This window comes from Chlorocebus sabaeus, chromosome 10 (genome assembly GCF_047675955.1).
Source record: "Chlorocebus sabaeus isolate Y175 chromosome 10, mChlSab1.0.hap1, whole genome shotgun sequence".
Classification (NCBI taxonomy): domain Eukaryota; kingdom Metazoa; phylum Chordata; class Mammalia; order Primates; family Cercopithecidae; genus Chlorocebus; species Chlorocebus sabaeus.
The window spans coordinates 37,817,166-37,838,979 of NC_132913.1; the positions used below are offsets into that span (position 1 = coordinate 37,817,166).

The 21,814-nt window shown below is 38.5% G+C and overlaps 1 long non-coding RNA gene across 1 annotated transcript in view; it reads right to left on the minus strand.

Moving 5' to 3' along the window:
• LOC140712566 (uncharacterized) overlaps positions 1-14,595 on the minus strand; it is a 48,364-nt gene extending 33,769 nt beyond the window's left edge. Inside the window, exons 1-2 of the long non-coding RNA XR_012094184.1 lie at positions 14,550-14,595; positions 906-980 (exon numbers count right to left, since the gene is read on the minus strand). This is a non-coding gene — a long non-coding RNA (uncharacterized lncRNA). The remainder of the gene's footprint in view (positions 1-905; positions 981-14,549) is intronic.
• Positions 14,596-21,814: the final 7,219 nt, after the last annotated feature.

Consider the following 21,814-nt stretch of genomic DNA (forward strand, 5'->3'; position numbering starts at 1 on the left):
GAAGAAGACAGGAAATGTGGGAAAGTTTGGAACTTCCAAGAGACTTGGAAAGCTCATAAGACAGGAAGATGTGAGAAAGTTTGGAACTTTCTAGAGACTTGTTGAATGGCTTTGACCAAAATCTGACGGTGACATGGACAATGAAGTCTAGGCTGAGGTGGTCTCAGATGGAGATGAGGAACTTGTTGGAAATTGGAACAAAAGTGACTCTTGCTATGCTTTAGCAAACAGACTGGTGGCTTTTTGACCTTGCTGTAAGATCTGTGGAACTTTGAACTTGAGAGAGATGATTTGGGGTACCTGGTGGAAGAAATTTCTAGGCAGCAAATTGTTCAAGAGAAAGCAGAGCATAAAAGTTTAGAAAATTTGCAGCCTGATGCTGCAATAGAAAAGAAAAATCTATTTTCTGGGGAGAAATTCAAACCTGCTGCAGAAATTTGCATAAGTAATGAGGAGTCAAATATTAATCACCAAGACAATGGGGAAAATGTCTCCAGGGTATGTCAGAGACATTCACAGCAGTCCTTCCCATCACAGGCCTGAAGGGCTAGGAGGGAAAAATGGTTTCCCAGGGCCCTGCTGCTGTGTTCAGCCTCAGCACTGTGTCCCAGCTACTGCAGCCATGGCTAACAGGGGCCAAGATACAGCTCAGGATGTTGTATCATAGGGTGAAAGCCCCCAGCATTGGCAGCTTCCATGTGGTGTTGGTCCTGTAGGTGTGCAGAAGACAAGATTTGAGGTTTGAGAACCTCTGCCTAGATTTCAGAGGATGTATAGAAATGCCTGGATATCCAGGCAGAAGTTTGCTGCAGGGGCAGAGCTCTCATGGAGAACCACTGCTAGGGCAGTGTGAAAGGGAAATGTGAGGTTGGAGCCCCAACACAGAGTCCCCACTGGGGTACTACCTGGTGGAGCTGTGAGAAGAGGGCCACCGTCCTCCAGGCCCCAGAATGGTAGATAATCTCTTGCATCAGCTTGACCTGGATGTGAGACATAGAATCAAAGGAGATCATTTTGGAACTTTAAGGTTTAATGACTGCCCTAATGAATTTCAGACTTGCATGGGGACTGTAGCCCCTTTGTTTTGGCCAATTTATCCCATGTGGAACAGGTGTATTTACCCAATGCCTGTTCCCCCATTGTATCTAGAAAGTAATTAACTTGCATCTAGAAAGTAATTAACTTGCTTTTGATTTTACAGGATCATAGGTCAAAGGGACTTGCATTATCTCAGATGAGACTTTGGTCTTGAACTTTTTGAGTTAATGCTGGAATGAGTTAAGACTTTGGGGGACTGTTGGAAGGACATGATTGTGTTTTGAAATGTGAGGACATGAGATTTGGGAGGGACCAGGGGCAGAATGATATGGTTTGGCTGTGTTCCCAACCACATCTCATCTGGAATTGTAGTTCCCATAATCCCTACATGTCATGGGAGGGAGCTGGTGGGAGATAATTTAATCATGGGGGTTGTTACTCTCGTGCTGTTCCTGTGATAGTAACTGAGTTCTCATGAGATCTGGTGGTTTTATAAGGGGCTTTTCCCCCCTTTTGCTTGGTACTCCTCCTTGCTGCCACCAGGTGAAGAAGGACATGTTTGCGTCCCCTTCCATAAACCTTTTTCCTTTATAAATTACCCAGTCTCAGGTATTTCTTCATGGCAGTGTGAGAACTAACACACCATGCTTCCCTTTAAATATGTCTCCTCCTTGAACTTGGTCTATACAATGCTTCAAGGGGTGGATATGGTCAGAACTGCACTTGAGGAAGCTCAACCACTATTTTTTAAATATATATATTTAATGACTTCCAATTGTCTACAAGGTGAAGTTAATTTTTATTAAACTAGCATTTTAGGACCGACACAGAATGATCCCACTTACTTATCTGCTACTGCTCTCTGCTCTGCAGTCTATATCCTCCTTGTAACATGAATTCTAAACTAACTATGACTGAAATACAACTTACATGCCTTTCCTGATGGTACGTTCTCTACATGCAATAAGCTTCCCTTCAATTGCCACCTATTCAAATCCTGCCCTTTTTACACATTCACGGTCAGCCTCTAGAAAGTAATTTCTGAATCCAAAGAGATATTAATTCTTCCTCCTTTGAACTCTCATTTCATTTCCTTGTACAAGCACAAAAGAGGAAATCAAATTATAATAAAAGGTAAAATTAGGTGTTTAGCTTCCCCACTAGACTGTAAGTTCACTGAGAACAAGAATTGGAATATCTGTGAATCTTATTTAGTGTCTAGGGCTCATACTGAGGACACAATGAAAGTACTGAATTTCTTGTGTTCATTCTGTTGTGTTGTTGCTTCTGGACAAGAATAGGAAAGAACTTTGCTGGAAACACCACTCAGATCATCTCCTCTATGACTGATAACGAGTCTTGAGCTGACTCTAATACTAAAGACTACAGATTTCTTTAGATAAGCAGAAGCAAGATATATGTTTCATTGCTGTTGCAGTCTGTCGACAAAAAGAGTCAAACTCCAGTCAAATATTTAGAGAGATTTATTCTGAGTCCAATATGAGCGACCATGACAAAGCCCTCAGGAGGTCCTGAGAACATGTGCCCAAGGTGGTTGGGGTGCAGCTTGGTTTTATGCATTTTAGAGAGACATGAGACTTCAATCAAACACATTTAAGAAATACATTGGTTTAGCTGGGTGTTGTGGCTTGTGCCTGTAATCTAGCACTTTGGGAGGCTGAGGCAGGTGGATCACTTGAGGTCAGGAGTTCAAGACCAGCCTGGTCAACATGGTGAAACCCCATCTCTAGTAAACATATATAAAAAAAAAAATTAGCTAGACATGGCGGCACATGCTTGTAGTCCCAGCTACTCAGGAGACTGAGGCAGGAGAACCAGTTGAACCTGGGAGGCAGAGGTTGCAGTGAGCCAAGATTGCCCCACTGTACTCCAGCCTGGGCAACAGAACAAGACTCCTTTTTAAAAAATAAGCAAATAAATAGGTTCTGCTCAGAAAGGTGGGACAACTTGAAGCTGGGTGTATGTTGGGGGTGAAGGGGGGGTTTCCAGTTTACAGGTAGACTTAAAAATTTCCTGGTTGACAATTGGTTGAGTCCATCTAAAGACCTGGGATCAATAGAAAGGAATGTCTGGGTTAAGATAAGAGGTTGTGGAGACCAAAGTTGAATCATGCAGATACAGCCTCTCCAGGTAGCAGGCTTCAGAGAGAATAGACTGTAAATGCTTCTTATGAGACTTAAGGTCTGTGTCGATGTGGATGCTGGAGAGGTGTGATGAGACATGTCCAACTCCCACTTCTCTTCATGGCCTGAAACAGTCTCTCAGGTTAAATTTTAAAAGAGCAGCCTGCTGAGGAGACAGTCTATTCAGATGGCCGAGGGGGTCTTAGAATTTTATTTTTGTTTTACAAGTGTTTTTGTTTCATTTTGCTTGCTTGCTTGCTTTCTTAATTTCCTTGAGGAAAAAGGAGTTGGTAGGACTGATGAGCCATGTAACCTGGATGGTTTGTCCTTTTGTATCTTAATACAAAGACTACAGATTTATTTAGATAAACAGAAGCAACATATATGTTTCATTGCTGTTGCAGTCTGTCGACAAAAAGAGTCAAACTCCAGTCAAATATTTAGAGATTTATTCTGAGCCCAGTATGAGCGACCATGACAAAGCCCTCAGGAGGTCCTGAGAACATGTGCCCAAGGTGGCTGGGTTTTTTTAAACTCCTATTTACTACAAAGCTTAAAATAGCCCCTTTAACTGGAGCTAATGCGAATCCTTCACATGGGTTACTGGGCCCAAAAACTCAACTCAAAGAATCATTTGTTTCATCTTTTCATTTTGCTTTGTTTATAAAATTTTGCCAGATGATAGTTTTCTGGGTAATTTCCTTGCTGTCCAGGCCCTCAGATTATTTAAAGTTAAGCAGTGTAGCTGGATGCAAAACTCTAGCTTTTATTATGTGTATAGAAGATGTTATTGTTGTTTGTTTGGGATATTTTTACATTGTTTTCAAAGGGACGGGTCATATCCAAATCAACTGAAAAAAATAAACTTTCTAGGAGACAGTGTTCAGATGAAGGTCACTTTATGCTTGGGATTGAACAGCAAAGCAGTTGAAATTTGAAGTGTATTGTTTTTGTCTCCCCTTTTGGTAACCATGGGAATAGCAGAGTAACATATACAAAGCTTGTGGGAAGGAATAACCTTGGAAATTCTTCTACTGAAGAATGATTTAAACCTTGTTGTGACACATGAATCACTGGGTGGTGCTTTCTGTCAACATTCTTTGCTCTTCTGAACCAGAAAAGCCAGTATCTGCCTGGTTGCTGGAGGTGCCACTGCTGCTGGGAAACAGAACTGTGACAGTGGAATTCTTCTGAAATCATTTTGAAATAGTTGCATGCACTTAGCAAATCCCATATAATATTTTCATCACAGGTATCTTTTGGACATATTATTGATATTCTGCTCTATAAAAAATGACATTTTGAACAACTTAATTTTTATTAACTCAGAGAAAGAAAAAATATTTCAAGAAATTATTTTAACACCAGAACAATATCTAGGTATTGTATGTGATGGAATACTGTATTTCTTTCAGTTAATTTTACTTCATTATCTTCAGTCTGCATCTCCTAGAGAAGATCGAGATATATATATATATATATTTCATTTTTTAATTCAAGTGATTTGAAGTGTTCTTCTTTTCTTTTGTGGAAATTATTGCTTTGTATTATACCTTCTCTTCAAAAACAAGATTAAATGTAAAACTATATTAAAGATGTCCTAGAGTTTATTAAAGTAGGTCTCTGTAATGGTTTTTGCCTATTAAATAGGAAGATGAGGGTCTGAGAAAAATATGTGGCTAGAACATGCAGTCAAACTAATTTTTTTATTTTCTTATCTGAATATTTTATCAAAAATCATTTTGTATTTTGTTTGCTGGCTGTATTCTTTGCATAAGAACTTGCACATCACACTTCAGATTACATTTATTGACACAACTTCACTATAAATCATTCCTCTGACAATTCCACAAGCACAGTGGCTCACACCTGTAATCCCAGAACTTTGGAAGGCCAAGGTGGGAGGATTACTTGAGGCCCGGAGTTCTAGACCAGTCTGGGCAACATAGCAAGAGTCTGTCTCCACGAAAAACAAACCAAAAAGCAAAAATAACTTTAGAAATATTTTTATACATTAATAGGTTATATTAGCTTTTCCTTCACTGGCTCTTTTATTTTTATCATTCCTTCACTAGCTTTTTTTTTTTTTTTTTTGCTAAAATGCTAATACGTGTCCATCTAAGGCAGCATGTTAAATGTCTAAACTCAGAGGGCACCTTTAACCCCACTTTCCCCATGCCCAAGCAAAGTTTCCAAACATCATCACCTTGTGCTGTGATACTCAGTCATAGGAAATCTCCTAATATACACACACACATACACACACACACGTAGAGAGAACATGAGCGTGTTGAATTAAGAAAACTAGGAAAGAGTTTATATATATGTATAAATACACATATATATTATATATAATATATAATATATACACATACATATATATTATATATAAATATAGTGTGTGTGTGTATATATATATGTAGAGAGAGAGCTAAAGAGAGAGCTAATAACTGGCTTTAGTCTTTTGCACTTAGATGTGTCTTTATTTTGTTCTCATGTCCAATCTCCTTTAGCTTGAGAAATGTTTTGGCTTGTCTCTTTTGCCCACTCTTGCCCATTCAGCACATTTGCATGCATGAGCTGGAGCTACTTGACTTTGGGACCCAGATCCTAGGACCTCACATGTAATCAGGATGTGAATGCAGACATTCCGTGCTATTGATTCATCCAGCTAATCTTCCATTGTCACTAGTCAGTCACTGCAACACCACTGGATTTTATGAATCCACTTGGCCTGTGAATATTGAATACTGGAAAAAGTTTCTACCACTTAAACAAATTTTCAGTTGGCCTTGCTTGTTTGCACCACTCACATCAACCTGCAAGAACATCTGCAATACTGACAAGACTGTGATTTCCTAGGAGGCAACAATTGATTTATCATTGTTTGTTGCCCTGTGCTTTGATCAGTGCACAGTGTATTACATATGCCCAGTAACTGACAAATGAAGAGCTTCCTCTCCCCTACCTGGTTTGATTAAAAAAACTCTGTTTCTGTAATCACTTGGAAACAACTGTGAACTTATAACAGGAAGTCTCTAACTTCTACCCTGATTCTATTACAGAAATCACTTCTGGGGTTATGTGAACAGAAACCCATAAACCATCTATGGAGATGAAGTCACCACAGTGCTGTGTTGGACTTCATCCTGTGAGTGTAGGGTAGGGAATTGTCTTCTAGGAGCAGGTGGTCATGGTATAGTGTGGGAGGGAAGAAGACAGAGAAAGAAGATAGTTTTCTGGTACCTGGAATTTTGGCTTTATCAAAATTCCAAAATAGATCAAGCTCATTTGGGATATTCGTTCACATTTTATTTTTTTTATTACTGGCAATTGTCTCTCAAATCATGCTGTGCTTACTTGCTCTCCACTCCCACAACCTACCTCCACAATGACTTTTTGCTGTTCTATACTTTCACTATAAATTCTCTGCAGGGGTGAGTGATGAGAAAGGCTAAAAGAAGCAGCTGATTTTAATGAGAATGACAGCAGCCCTGACTAAACTAATATCCACTAAGGTTTGAATGACTAATAGTATTATTATTCCTCTGTTATTTGCATTTCGAAGTCTTGCCCTGTAGCGAATTATACCAGTTCCTGTTTTCACAAGTTCCTTTCTCCACGTTTATACTCCACATTCAGTGTTTGGAACTGAAAGAGTTGCTACACATCTAAATATTCCTCACAATGTCTGTTCTGAATCAGCATTTTTGCATAAAGGTGAATGTGGGTTCTGTGGAAACAGGGAATTCTGTGAGCCTGAAACTCTGATGGATGGCTTTATGTTTAGAAGTCAGTAATGCTGGTATGTGGGAAAATGTTGCTGTTCAGATCTCATTTTGGTCTCCATTTCATCGTCATTGCAGCTTAAAAAATAATCCAATGAAAATCTTTGATGGGGAATGTAGCCTCAAACAAGTTTTCTTTATTCTTTTGTGATTCTAGAAATGTGATTATATCAATTAGGAAGGGTTTAAGTTTCTTGAGTGTCTCTAGGGAGTTTCATGTTTTACTCTTTGGTAATGCCCATAAAATTATGAGTGTGAACAAGCTTCAGACATCAGAAATCATCGCCAGCCTCCTTGCAGGGTCCAAAAGAAAATAATATTCTTTAGGTAAATAATATGTAATGTAAAAGGAATATATGAACTGCAATGGTATTGTCTTACCTTATTATCCTTTATAAATAATATATAAATTCATATTACATATATATTGTGTATATGTTACATGCACACAAATTTACATGTAGAATTAGATATATATAGCTGAGCAAATACACATAAAAAATACCTATTTGTTGCATATATTTGTTATATTTTATATATGTGTATGTATGTGTGTATATACATGTATTAAATGCTACATAGACAGACAAAAATATTGCTACTTCTGAAGTACAATGATCATGTTAACATTCCAAGTTTGAATGTAAATTAATCTCCAGCCCTGTAACCAACTCCAATTCCCAACTCCTCTTCTCAACAAGGGGCTCTGCTGAGGAAGGCTAAACAGCTGTGTGATTGAGAACATCCCCCACTCCCTCCTGCCCTTAGCCATGTACTTTTAATCAATTTTTTTTTTTGAGACGGAGTCTTGCTCTGTCTCCCAGACTGGAGTGGAGTGGCGCGAGCTCGGCTCACTGCAAACTCTACCTCCCGGGTTCACGCCATTCTTCCACCTCAGCCTCCCGAGTAGCCAGAACTACAGGTGCCTGCCACCATGCCCAGCTAATTTTTAATTATTTTTGTATAATTTTGTATTTTTTTTTTGTATTTTTAGTAGAGATGGGGTTTCACTGTGTTAGCCAGGATGGTCTCCATCTCCTGAACTCGTGGTCTTCCCGCCTCGGCCTCCCAAAGTGCTGGGATTACAGGTGTGAGCCACCATGCCCAGCCTTAATCAATTTTTAAATTAGACTGTAGTATGAGTTAGTGTATTATCTTGTCTTGTTGACACATTCTTTCTTGTTCAACTTGCATACCTTTGAGTTCTGAAACAGCAGACTCTTTTCTATAAACGTGGTCCTTACTGTTATTTTCAGTGTTTTCATTTGGTCAACAAATATTTATCAAGGACCTATTTTGTGCAGATGCCAAGATAAGAAAGACATCCCTGTTGTCTTCAGTGAGCTCTGAGTCTAGAGAGAGGAGTATTGTCTTGTATTATATTATGTGCATAGAACTATGTATTATGACTATATGTTCATGTTTACAAACTTAGAATTTTTCTGTTAAAGGTATTTATATTCAGATGTATTGAAATGTGAGCTAAGTACATTTGTAGATCTTGAACCAAATTTTTTAGAAAACTATAAAGAAAAGATAAACAAAAAATAGTGCTTTTAGCCTGTGAAGAAAAAAACAAAAATGTGCATTTTTCTGACAATGATTGGTGAGTTTCCAAATATATATAGCCTAAGTTATTAAAGTTAAATAGTAAAACAATGTATCTTTATAAATTCTTGTGTAACTTTGTCTTTATAACTATGTTATTGATCAAATGTGGTTTCCCTTTTCTAGGGGTAAAAAAGGCCTTTAAAAATCTCATATAGCTTGTTGATGATCAAGTCCCTGTAGAAAGTAACGTTTTGATGAAGAAAGTGAGAATAAATCAGGAACATATGGATTTCATTTACCTCCAAATGCACAGACTTTTTAAGAGGTTCTGAGGGAAATTCCTGGCAAAATGCTCCTGATTTAGAGTATAAAACATATCCGAAAAATACACAAAAAGGTGGGCAACAGAAAAATTTAATATATGGAGTCTGCCATACATTGAATTTCTCACTCAAACATGTCTAGAACTATTCTGGAAACACACAGCCACATCCTGGAATGACTAGTCCTTGCTAAAACTTCAATTCTGTGTTAAATGTGTGGACTGGCTCAAAAGGCAGCCGGTTATACACGCTTACAAATATTACCCTGAAGAATGTAGGATTTCCAACACGTGACTTGGAAAACCCCTTACTAGTGGCTGGGGTTGGTAGAAATGGAGCATGTGTGCACATGTGTGTGTGTAAAACAGCTAGCAACCTATTTTTAGAAATAGGGCACTTGCATCTCAATAATGCATTCTCATACCTTTTCTGATGTATTTGCATTAATTTCACTTACATGTGCAATGCTACTCAATTGTATACCTCATTAACATGTTATGATAGTCTTCCTGAGAGGCACGCATGAACATCTCAGCCATCGGAAAGGGATGAGGAGGAGATCAGAGCACCTTCTCCCTCTCATGTAGGGACAGTGGCATTGTTTGTGAGGTTTCTTGCCTCCCTGCTCTACTCTTTTTCACCTGTAGCCCATGTAGGAGTGATTCCAAGCTGTCTGAAAGAGCAGTGTGTCTGTGTATATGTTACATGCACACAAATTTACATGTAGAGTTCCTCAAAGCAGCATAGTTCTACGGTGCTCTTGTAAGCCTCCATGGAACCAAAGTGCATCATCCTTCTCTCCTCCGTCTCCTTCAAGGCAGGAGGAGGACACTAAGCAGCCCCAGGGATGGATGGATGACTGGAGGAAATGATTCACAAAACAGACTCAAAAGAGGGCAGTGGCACATGATGGGTGGTCCTCAAGCTTGATTTCCTGGAGGACCAGATAATCAGAAGGTGGCCCAAAGCATGAGGCCCCTGGCTTAAGTTCCCCATAGCCTCCAAGTGTTTGACACTATAGCATTGTGCCCAGAGATGACTCCAGTGGTCTTAAAATTGAACCTGAGCCTGGGGCAGAATAGAAATTGGAATCTCTGACATCATTGCCTCTGTGATCCTTGTGAGCAAACTGCCTCTCTGCATGTGGCTCCTCTGAGATCCAGGCTTCCCTGGAGCCCATGAGGTGCAGAGCACCTCCATGACCGCAAAGAATAGATGAACTCTTTTCCACACTCTGTGGAAGGCTCTCTGTTCAGTCTTCATTTGGGTGAATATTTTTCTTTAGTAAGTACAGTCAGACCTTCTTGAATCATAACTTAACATTTTTGTAATAATGCCAGGAATTAATCACTTTCTGTTGCTCACATCTTGATTATACATTCTTTCTTCAGAACACTGTAAGATATCTGATCTTAAATAACAAGGTTTTGGAATTTACAAAACATTTGTTTCATTCTTTTCTCACCCAAAAACAGAGAGGCCTGATTCTTGGCGTTGGCCCCATGAAGAGGCTAGCACCAGTCTTTAAGGTGCTATATATATTTATATAACAGTTTATATAACCTAACAATATTTAGATTTTATAATGTAGTACAGATTTTTAAAATATTTCTATTTACAAAAATTGAGTGGGCTTATATATGTATAAAGATTATATGTATGGGTGTGTGTGTGTGTGTGTGTGTGTGTATACATATATATATATATAATTTTTTTTGTCCTGTAAGGTAGTGAATGGATTCAGAAGAAGGTAAATTGATTGGCATGGGCAGGAGAGGGCCTCAGGAGAAAAATAATCCAGTGAATTTTGTGTAATAACTCATGAAATGACTTTAAGGCTTGGGGAAGTACAGCTATAAAAGAAAAGCCTGTCATGTGTAAAGCAGTACAATTTTTGTAAGCTTAATTTTCTGGAGGAAAAAATTTAAAATATTTGTTTTTGTCTCTCTCATAAGAGTTCACAAACTATCTTCTATCTTTTGTATGGAAGTGAGTGTGCTGTCTAAACTTGTCTCAACCTACTATCAACGAACCAGGTAAAAATGGAAACAGGCATCAGAGAGTCATGTTGTTTGATCAAGTGGTCTCTAAACAGTTGGTTAGGTTGACTATCCTCAACAGGAAATGATTCAAAGGTAGCAACATTGACCGCTTTTGTTTTTGTTCTATTTTGTTATTTAATCTACATGACATCATGGTGCTAAAAAGTAAATCCCTGGTAATTTGTAAAGGTATTATGTCTCTCTGGCCACTACAATACTCCCAGATCCAAAAGCCAGGTGGCGGGGTCACAGAAGGAAGCTGCTCCCTCACTGATGTCCCTAGTGTCTCCCTGCCTCCTGCCTGGCATTCTGTATTTCTGTGCTAGGTTAGATGCTGTCAAATGTGTTGCTTTTCGCCAGCCCAGGTACTCGGCATCTGTCTACACTGTAGATTATTATGCTTTCTACTTCCATAAAAAACAAGCAATTTGTCTGTATCGTTCTCTACACCCTAGAATACGCCATCTTGACCAATAACCAGTGAGGCACAATCAACTGTGGATCTCCAGCTAAAACCTAACTCCTTTGTCCCCTTCCTTGGTTGACGGAGCTTCCCTTCCTCCCAATCAGAGCCTTGCAATGATAACCAAACTCTACGTATTCAATGACAGTCATAGGTCATCAAAAAAATCAGAAATTGTTCACCTTAATACAATCTGCTGACCAAAAGCCATGATATGAAAGCAGCAGGAATTTTTGATTATTTTCCTCTGCCTTTTTTGAGAAAAAAAAACAGGTGGGATGGAAGAAAACCAGTTATAATTCAATAGGAAAGAAGTTACACGCTTTTAGAGAACTTTCAACCCTTCGTGTGACTTTTTGGGAATAACCAAACCATAAAGGCCAATTAAGTTCCACGTGTCTGTGGGGTGTGTCCTGTAACAAGTCAAGAGGTAAATGAGACAGAAGAGCAATACAAAAGAAGAAGCCCCCTGCCCTACAGAAATAAAATGCTCCCCAGAAGACAGTGGGAAAGATTCTTCTTAGAAAAATGGGACCAGCATGGATGCAAGTAAATTGTTGGACATAATGATCTTAATAAAGACACATCCATATAAGAACTTACAAGGAGTTCCCCTAGATAATAATTACAGGGAGTAAATAGATATCCTGTAGCACATCATTAGCAATATTTTTCTAAAAGTCTAATTGTTATTTGTCTAGAATTCCTGCAGTTGTGATAGTATGGTGATGTGTAGGAGCACACATGAGCTTATTCATCTTGAATATTCTAGTTCTCTTTCAAGAACAACTTAGAATGGCAGCAGTTAGAAAGTTAAAGGATTCTGGACACGTCTTTAATTTTACTTTTTTTGAGTTTCCCTTAAATTATTTTTAAAGAAGGAATTAATCCTTAAATATTCTTTTAAAAATGTTTAGTTGTTACAGATACATACTAGTTGTGCATACTTATTGGGTACATGTCATATTTTGACACAAGCCTGCAACGTTTAATTATCAAATTAGGATAATTGGGGTATCCATGACCTCAAGCATATATTATTGGTGTTAGGAACATCCAGAGTGTACTTTTTTAGTTATTTTGAAATATATAATAAATTATTCTTAACTATAATTGCCCTATTGTGCCACCACATGCTAGATCTTATTCCTTCTATCTAACTTTATTTTTGTGCCCGTTAACCATTCCCTCTTTATCCCCCCTCGTCACTACACTTCCAAGCTTCTGGTAACCATCATTCTACTCTCTCTCTCTCCATGGCTACAAGTTTTTATTTTTAGCTCTCATATATTAGTGAGAATGTGCAATATTTGTCTTTCTGTGCCTGGCTTATTTCACTTAACATAATGAAATCCTGTCATTTGCAGCAACATGGATGGAACTAGGGGACATTATGTAAAATATTATTTTTATTTGTTTATTATACTGACTTCCTTAAATTTAAAAATGCTTTTAATTTTTTTACCTAGTAAATCACAGTCTCCTGATGGATTACTGTATTAGTCTGTTCTCATACCACTATAAAGAAATACCTGAGACTGGGCAATTTATAAAGAAAAGAAGTTTAATTGACTCAAGATTCTGCAGGCTATATAGGAAGCATGGCAGCTTCAGCTTCTGGGGAGGCATCAGGAAATTTACAATCATGGTGGAAGGTGAAGGGGAAGCTGGCATGTCTTATATGGCAGGAGCAGGAGGAAGAGGAGTCGGGGAGGTCCTATAAAATTTTAAACAACCAGATGTCATGAGAACGATATCAGAAGAACTACAATAGGGGGATGGTGCTAAACCATTAGCAACTGTCCCCATGTTCCAATTACCTCTTGCCAGTCTCTACTTCCAGCATTGGGGATTACAAGTCAACATGAGATACGGGTGGGGACACAGATCATCCAAACCATATCAGCCACAATGCCAGGTGTTAATCCTCTTGTTCCTTTTTCCTGGCCTATGGGAATTCCCTTCTTCTCCATCAGGGACTTATAATGAAAGAACTTCTTCCACTTCTTCTATGACAATTATGACACCAAGAAAACAGTAAGTCATCAAGTACAAAAAGAGCTGAAAGAAATTCTGACAAAATGTTAAGAGGATATTAAACCTCCATAAGGCCATCTACTCTTGTCAACCTGTGATTAAATAGAATAAATGGTGGCCCTCAACTCCCTGGGACAAAAGATATTAAAAATAGCTCAGAAATGCTACCCAGACTGGGTGCAATAGCTCACATTTGTAACCCCAGTGACTTAGGAGGCCGAGCTGAGAGGACTGCTTGAGGCCGGTTCAAGACCACCCTAGACAACATAGTCACATCCCATTCTACCCCTCAAAAATAATTTTTTTTTAAGACAGAGTCTCTCTGTCACCCAGGCTGGAGTGCAGTGGTGCGACCTTGGCTTACCACAACTTCCGCCTCCCGGGTTCAAGCAATTCTCCTGCCTCAGCCTCCCAAGTAGCTGGGAATATGGACATGTGCCCATGCCAGGCTAATTTTTTTGTATTTTTAGTAGAGATGGGGTTTCACTGTGTTAGCCAGGATGGTCTCGATTTCCTGACCTCGTGATCCGCCTGCCTCAGCTTCTCAAAGTGCCGGGATTACAGGTGTGAGCTATCACGCCCGGCCAAAAATAAATTTTTAAAAAGAAATGCTATCCAAAGCATGTAGACAATGAGCATTAGGGTTAAATACTCATAAAGGATGGACTCCAGTTTTAATTGGCAAGCCTTGTCTACATTGACTCTTCCAAAGGACGACTCATTGAAGGTAAAATCTGGATGTTTTCTTGCCAGTAATGGTCTGGAATGATCCAACCCCATGAAAGATTAGAAAAACAAGAAATTGCCCATCAAAACTCACCTAGGCTCTACATATCTTTGGGCTATTTTTAAAACTTAAAGGGAAATGTTGTCTTTATTATCTAGATTTTAAGTTCCAAAAGTTAACTCTAGCCATGTGCACATTTTGTCACATTTCTCATCAACTCCCTCAGGAAAAGCTACATTTTAAGATGGTTGCATGTAACATGACATCATCCAAAATAAACCGAAGCAGATTTTCTGAACACGCTGCACATGACAACAAATGCTACAACTTGACTGGTGTCCAACATGGGAAATACTTCAAACGTTTGAGAAAAGACATTAAAATTAAAGAAAACAAAACGCCAGGGTTATTTTCACAGGAAACAAAGAGCACTTACCAAAATCACCATCTTTTGCTTTGCCTTCAGCATTGCTAGGTTTTCAGTCTGGTTTTTTTTTTTTTTTTTGGTCACATTGTCTGTATTTTAGACACAGGAAGTAAGACAGCCAAAGGCAATATTCCTCACTTACTCACGCAAAGTCTCGTGATGAGCAGAGGCGGAAGTCATGGAATAAACAAAAACAAATCCATGACCCTCAGAACCATGGATTTTAATTATTTCACACAAGTAAAACGTTCCAAACATGTGTACTGACATGTGTTCAGTGGACAACAGCACTTGGAACTGAAAGCATTTCTCCCATATGAGAAGTATGGGAAATGTAAATATCCTGGTTTCATGTTCTTCTGATCCTGGGGGAGGCTTGGGGGCTAACAGAAATCTTTAGATAGGAAATTCACAAGTGCGAGGTAGATAAAATGAGTCTTTCTTTAGTCCCCTCTCTCACAGGCTTCACCACTTTGGGCCTTAGTTTCCTTATCCATAACTGAGTGCTGTGAAAACGACATTATCTAAGATCGTTTTCGCTGTAAATTTTGAGAGTGTATGATCCTTTCAGAACTTCCTCATGAATTCTGTGGGTATGTGACAAACTTTATCTCGCTAAAGGAAGCGCGAGTTTAATTTACTCACTATGTTGTTTGCCTAAGTGTATTAACCTCTGTGCCATGATTCTTAGTATTTCCACATTGTAGATGATTAGTCCAGGGATATCACCCAGCCAAATTCCCTGTTCCTATAGAAGGCAACACCGGCGGTATTTGCAGTCTCTCAGGTTTGCATTAACATTTCTTAGAAATGGAGCTGCTGTTAGATATTTCACAATCCAATTAGAAAGACTGCGATAATTTTTACAAGTTGTATATCTTCTGCAATTTACATCTCTAAGTGACTGAGCAGTGACTAATGTGAAGGCAAATATTATTTCATTACCTCAGTTTACTTGCTCCACACCTCCAAGATATAAATGACTGATAATGCTTATGAGTTGGTGTTAGTACATTATAGCCCTAAATATCCTCTCAGTGTTTTTTGTTTGTTTGTTTGTTTTTGAGATGGAGTCTTGCTCTGTCGCCCAGGCTGGAGTGCAGTGGCGCAGTCGCGGCTCACTGCAAGCTCCGCCTCCCGGGTTCACGCTATTCTCCTGCCTCAGCCTCCCGAGTAGCTGGGAGTACAGGCGCCTGCCACCTCGCCCAGCTAATTTTTTGTATTTTTTACTAGAGACGGCATTTCACCGTGTTAGCCAGGATGGTCTCTATCTCCTGACCTCGTGATCCGCCCGCCCCCGCCTCCCAAAGTGCTGGGATTACAGGCGTGAGCCACGGCGCCCGGCCCCTCTCAGTGTTTTAAAACACATCTTCCTAAGTAAACTCATTTCGTTTCAGGCTTATGTTTAAGGAAGTGAACTTTTTTTTTTTCTTTTAAATCCCTTAGTCACTTTAATAAATGTGTTTATGAATGTTAGGGAAAGAATCAGCAGGAAGAAGCCTTATTAACTCAAAGGAAAGTTAGGGCAATGACGTTGAATAAAGAAGAAACATTGTTTTTTGTTGTTGTTGTTTTTCCTTAAGACTCGCTCTGTTGCCCCTGCGGGACTCCTGAGCTCAAGGGATTTTCCTGCCTCAGTCCCCTGAATAGCTGGGGCTATAGAAAAAACAAATTTGTCATTGTTTGGGGCAAAGCCCTACACATATATTCCAGATAATTTCCATGTTTAAAATTTATGCCACTCAAGTAGCTAATTTTCCTAGTCAGTTTATATCTACACGAATAGGTAAGAAATTGAGACTTCCAGTTAAATATGGAGAGATATACTTTTATCTCAACCCTCTCCAAAAACCTTACTAAAGAGAGTAAAACTAACAAAGGCATAAACAGTGCACTTAACTGCTACTGAGCTATAACTGGTAAGTGTTCAGGACTCTTGAAAGCTTGTTAAATTATTGGCAGCTTGAAGACGGTCAAAGTAAGAGTGTCTACACCACTGGAAATGGGCAAATGCTATAAATCAGAGTTTTTCCTTTCTTTTCTTTTTTTCCTTAGAAAGTCATTTATTGGCACTGAATAAGCCCCTCAGAAAAATGACCATCAGGGACACTAGGGAGGTAAAGACAGCAGATGGACATTATCAGCATGAATTCAGAAGCTAGGAAGCAGATATTTAAGTGGTAACTGATTTATCAGACTAAAGGAAACAAGGGAAGCTTTCAAAGGGGGAAGGTCTATTCCTCACTACCACCACCAAACAAACAAACAAAAAGTTGTTCAATGCAGAAAACCCTGGAAAAGCTTGAGTTTGAGACCTTAGTACCTGTGGAAGTAGAAGGGCAAGGTGGGACTGAAAGCAAGAAGAAATGTTGAAAGTCTATTAAAGAAGAAATTGGGTCCTTAGAACCCCTCAATTACCACACCCAGTCAGGTGATTATTCCTCTCATAATCTGCAGATAAGAGTTTAATAAGATAGACTGTAAAGTGTGGTATGCCAGAGTTACTGAGGGTTAGTCAGTCTGACATGCTGTACCAAAAACAGGGGAGTTAAGTGAAAATTAACATACTGAATGGAGACACCCAAACTCTCTTCTTTCGTTCAACTACCAGGATGTTGGCAACTAGGTTCATAATATCCAGGTATGAAATTGAAGAACTATGCCGGGCGCAGTGGCCTGCGTCTGTAATCCCAGCACTTTGGAGGCGGAGGTGGGTGGATCACACGGTCAGGAAATGGCGACCATCTTGGCCAACATGGTGAAACTCCGTCTCTTCTAAAAATACAAAAATTAGACCGTCGTGATGGGGCGCACCTGTAGTCCCAGCTGCTCAGGAGGCTGAGGAGGGAGAATCACTTGAACCTGGGAGGAGAAGGTTGCAGTGACCCAAGATCACGCCACTGCACTCCAGCTTGGCGACAGAGTGAGCGTCCGTCTAAAAAAAAATAAAAAAGAAGAAATAAAAAAGAAAAGAAATTGAAGAACTAAAATCTGAGGAACTACCCTAAGCTGTGGAGAGTGGTTGGAGTGCTAACAGTTGGGGATCCCCCCAAAATGGCCTGGTCCCCACCAGATTACCCTGTGGTTCCACCCGACTACCCTCACCCATGTGAAAACCAAAGTTTCTAGTCAGCAACTTATTTTTAAAAACTTTGCATTTAAAATGTCAGCTGACGACCAAATCAATAGATATTACAGGAAAAACTTACATAAAGAGCCATGACCTAAAGAAACAAAGAAAGAAAGAATCTGGAGAAAATAGAGACAAATTAGAGAGTAGGAAAATATTTTAAAACTAATGTTTTCAGAGGTATAAAAGAAACAAGAGCAGCAGGCTATGAAAAGGATCACATGGAGAAAAATCTTTGTAATTAAAAATATGTTAATTATCTTAAAAAGTTAACAGGAAACTGGTAATATAAAAAAGTTCAGGATAAACTTTAGAAAACAGGACAAGATAAAACAGGAAAATTACAGATAAAATTTAAGACAGATAAAGAATAAAGTGTAATGTGAGTTATAAGAAGAGAGAATTAAACAAAATTGAAAAAAAAATTGTCAAGCAAATAATACAGAAATGTTTTCCAGAATGGAAATGAATAAATTTTCAGATTGATCGGTTCAGATTTTCAGAAAAATGAATTTCAAATACTCAACTAAAGGCACATGTATATAAAATGCTAAAATGCCAGGAATAGAAGGGTCACTTGAAAAGACTGAAATTAGAAAAGATTTCTAAGGTCAGAAAGCGACCTTAGAAAGTAGAAAATAACGAACAAATTGCTTTGAAAACTTGAGAGAAAATGATTCCAGCCTAGAATTCCATGCCAAGAAACTTTAAAAGACAAGTATGAGGGTAGAAAATAGTGGACTAGGCTGGGCACAGTGGCTCATGCCTGTAATCCTGGCACTTTGGGAGGCCGAGGCGGTTGGATCACGAGGTCAAGAGATCGAGGCCATCCTGGCCAACATGGTGAAACCCGGTCTCTACGAAAAATACAAAAAATTAGCTGGGCATGGTGGCATGCGCCTGTAGTCCCAGCTACTAAGGAGGCTGGGGCGGGAGAATCGCTTGAACCAGGGAGGCCGAGGTTGCAGTGAGCCGAGATCGCACCACTTCATTCCAGTCTGGCAACAGAGCGAGACTCCATCTCAAAAAAGAAAAGAAAAGAAAATAGTTAACTGCAGGTAGAAAATAAGCATTTTCAATTGCAAGGTCTCAAAAAATACGTCCACATACCATATTTTAAGAGCTATTAGAGGATGTGATTGTGCAACATGAGGGAATAACCCAAAACAGAAGTAGTTAGAGGATCCAGGAAATAAGCATTGAGAAACAGAAAAGAAAGAAAATTCCCAGGATCATGATGAAGAAAAGTTCTAGAACATCAGCTGCCTGTGGTCTGAGAGAAACCAGTCTAGACTGGTGAGGAGGTTGGAGGGCTCCAGTTGGAATAACCAATATGCTGGAATACCTAGGACACTTTTGGCAGAAAGTTTAGGGATGAATTAGCAATTGGTACATTAAAAAGTAAGAAAAAAAAGAGGTAATGCTTAACTCCAGGGAAAGCAAGTTACACAAAAAGAAGCGTAATCATGAGTAATATCTGTGACTAGTATTTCCATTGTAATAACAATTTTCAGGGTAAGGTAAGTGCATCTGATTTTTTGGTGAGATGAGAAATAGCACATAGGTTGAGAAAGCTAAATGTTTAACTTTCCCAATAGCAAAGCAAGAGATAGCATCTACAACTGGCTTGCTTTTAAAATAATGTACATGTATTACTCTGATTAAAAAAAAAAACCAATGGCATATTTTTTAAAAAAGAAAAGCAATTACTTGGAAAAATGTAAACCAAATTCCATCACTTTTCTACCATAACACGTTGACACCATTATTTGAACAATTTAGATATTTTTAAAAGTTGAAAATCATGACTTGAATTTTATTCCAGGCTAAAAGATTTGACTACATGTTACTTCCAAAGTGGTCAGGCCAATTCTCAACTTACTATGACCCTCTGAGTAGCAAGATTAATATTTCCAAACTCTCCGAGATTAAAATTCTATGCAATTGATTTGTTGTACCAAACATGTCTATTCTCCCCTACTGTACTAGTATGCTAACTTTAGAACTCGGAACTCCCAGGAAAATAGTCTAGAATGTATCACTTTCCTTTTACCTGTACTGTTTGTCTGTCTCATATTATCTAATGGCATTCTTATTCCCTATTTAATATATATTTCTAAATATCTATGAAAGATTAAAATTTGAAGGGAAAATTTCAGAGAATTCAAATCCTTAAGGTCAACTATTTGCTTAAATCAGTTTTTCCAAGAACTGCTAAGTCAAGTTTAATTCTTTCTTAAATATTATTACATATACCTATCCTCTCATGCCCGTGCCAATGAACCAGCTGTTTTTGAGAAGGCAAGAATTTTATCTCTAGATTTTATCTGAACAAGTTTTCCAAAAGAGATCATTGTAGAATGAAGCATACCTGCTGGTGACCTCTTCGTTTCTAAGAAAAGAATTAGAAATATTTGTGTGTGTGTGTGAATAAACAGTGCCTGACAAGACCTACATGGTTGCTGAAATCCATTGTTTCAAATATCAGAGCGAGGCCTTACGGTTTTCCTTTCTGGAGGCACAGTTCTGCCAGTGTCATTTCTGACTTGAGCATTAAGAAAGTCAATTTCCTTGACTCTTAGAGCAATAATTTTGGAGGATTGTGAACCTTTTACAAATGTGACTAGATAAAATAGTAGGTACAAATACAACAATAAAACTTGGGAGGATTTCCAGGCTTTGGACAGTACCTTGAATACAGCATGCATTTTTAAATATGTACAGACCAATTATCACAAAAAGAGAGAGAGAAAAAGAAAGAACATACCTATATTTTTATAAAACTGAAAGAAAGGGCTGGGCACGGTGGGTCACACCTGTAATACCAGCACTTTGGGAGGCCGAGGCTAGCGTATCACCTGAGGTCAGGAGTTTGAGACCAGCCTGACCAACATGGTGAAACCCTCTCTCTACTAAAATACAAAACATTAGCCAGGCATGGTGGCATGTGCGTGTAGTCCCAGCTACTTGGGAGACTGAGACAGGAGAATCACTTGAACCTGGGAGGCAGAGGTTACAGTGAGCCAACATCTTGCCACTGCGCCAGCCTGGTGACAGAGCAAGACTCCATCTCAAAAAGAAAAAACAACAACAACAACAACAACAAAAAAAAACCTGAAATAAAGACACATAGATATATTTGTTTTATTTATTTATTTTTTTAGACACAGCATCTCTCTCTATTGCCCAGGCTGGAGTACAGTGGCGTGATCATAGCTCACTGCAGCCTCCAACTCCTGGGTCTGAGAGATCCTCCTGCCTCAGCCTCCTAAGCAGATGGGTCTGCCGAGACATGTGACCATGCCTGGATAATTTTTAACTTTTTTGTACAGACAGAGTTTCACTATGTTGCCCATACTGATCTCAAAGTCCTGGCCTCAACATATATTTAATATTTTAGGAAACCTTTTCATTTTAAGTGAGTTCTTTTTGAAATACAGATAGTTAATTTGTCTTATTTGTTTTGAAATTTTGTAAATAAAATATTTTAAAACAAAGTATATACACACTTTAACCATGTATGGACTGATTTATTAAAAGAAAAAAATCCAGTTTAGAAATTATGATTTTCAAGCTCCAATGGGTAGAAATACACAACACCTCTAAAACGGTATCAGTTTTCTGAAGGGGAAAAGTGATAAACGATTTCAGTAACTCTTCGTCTATTCTTTGAATATTTCACGAGAAAAGGTAAATGAAGGTTGGAAAGAAATTGTCCTTAAAAGTCCAGAAGAGTATTGACAAATACTTATTTTGAATTTGATTTCTTTTGTTCCATTTCCTAATTTTATAAAACCATCTGGAAGAGTGCTGCTAAGGTAAACTGAAGAGTTCCAATGATCTATGTTATAGTTTAGATATCGTAGTAGTCACCATAGTTGTAACTTCAACCAACTGAATTTTAGCCTGAATTTCATGCTTTCTGTTCTTATATTTCACTAAATAGCTTTAGATTTTTTAAATTTAAAGTTCCTTATGGCTTTCTGTGTTTGAGTTCTTCTAGTTCTAGATTATTTAATTTTCCACTTTTATATAGTGTAGTTCATTTCAGAAATGAGATTTTTTCCTTAATATTTGTCTGATTTTCAGTATTCAACAGGTACTAAAATTGCAAATTTGATCAAGAGAATAAGTATTGTGGTAT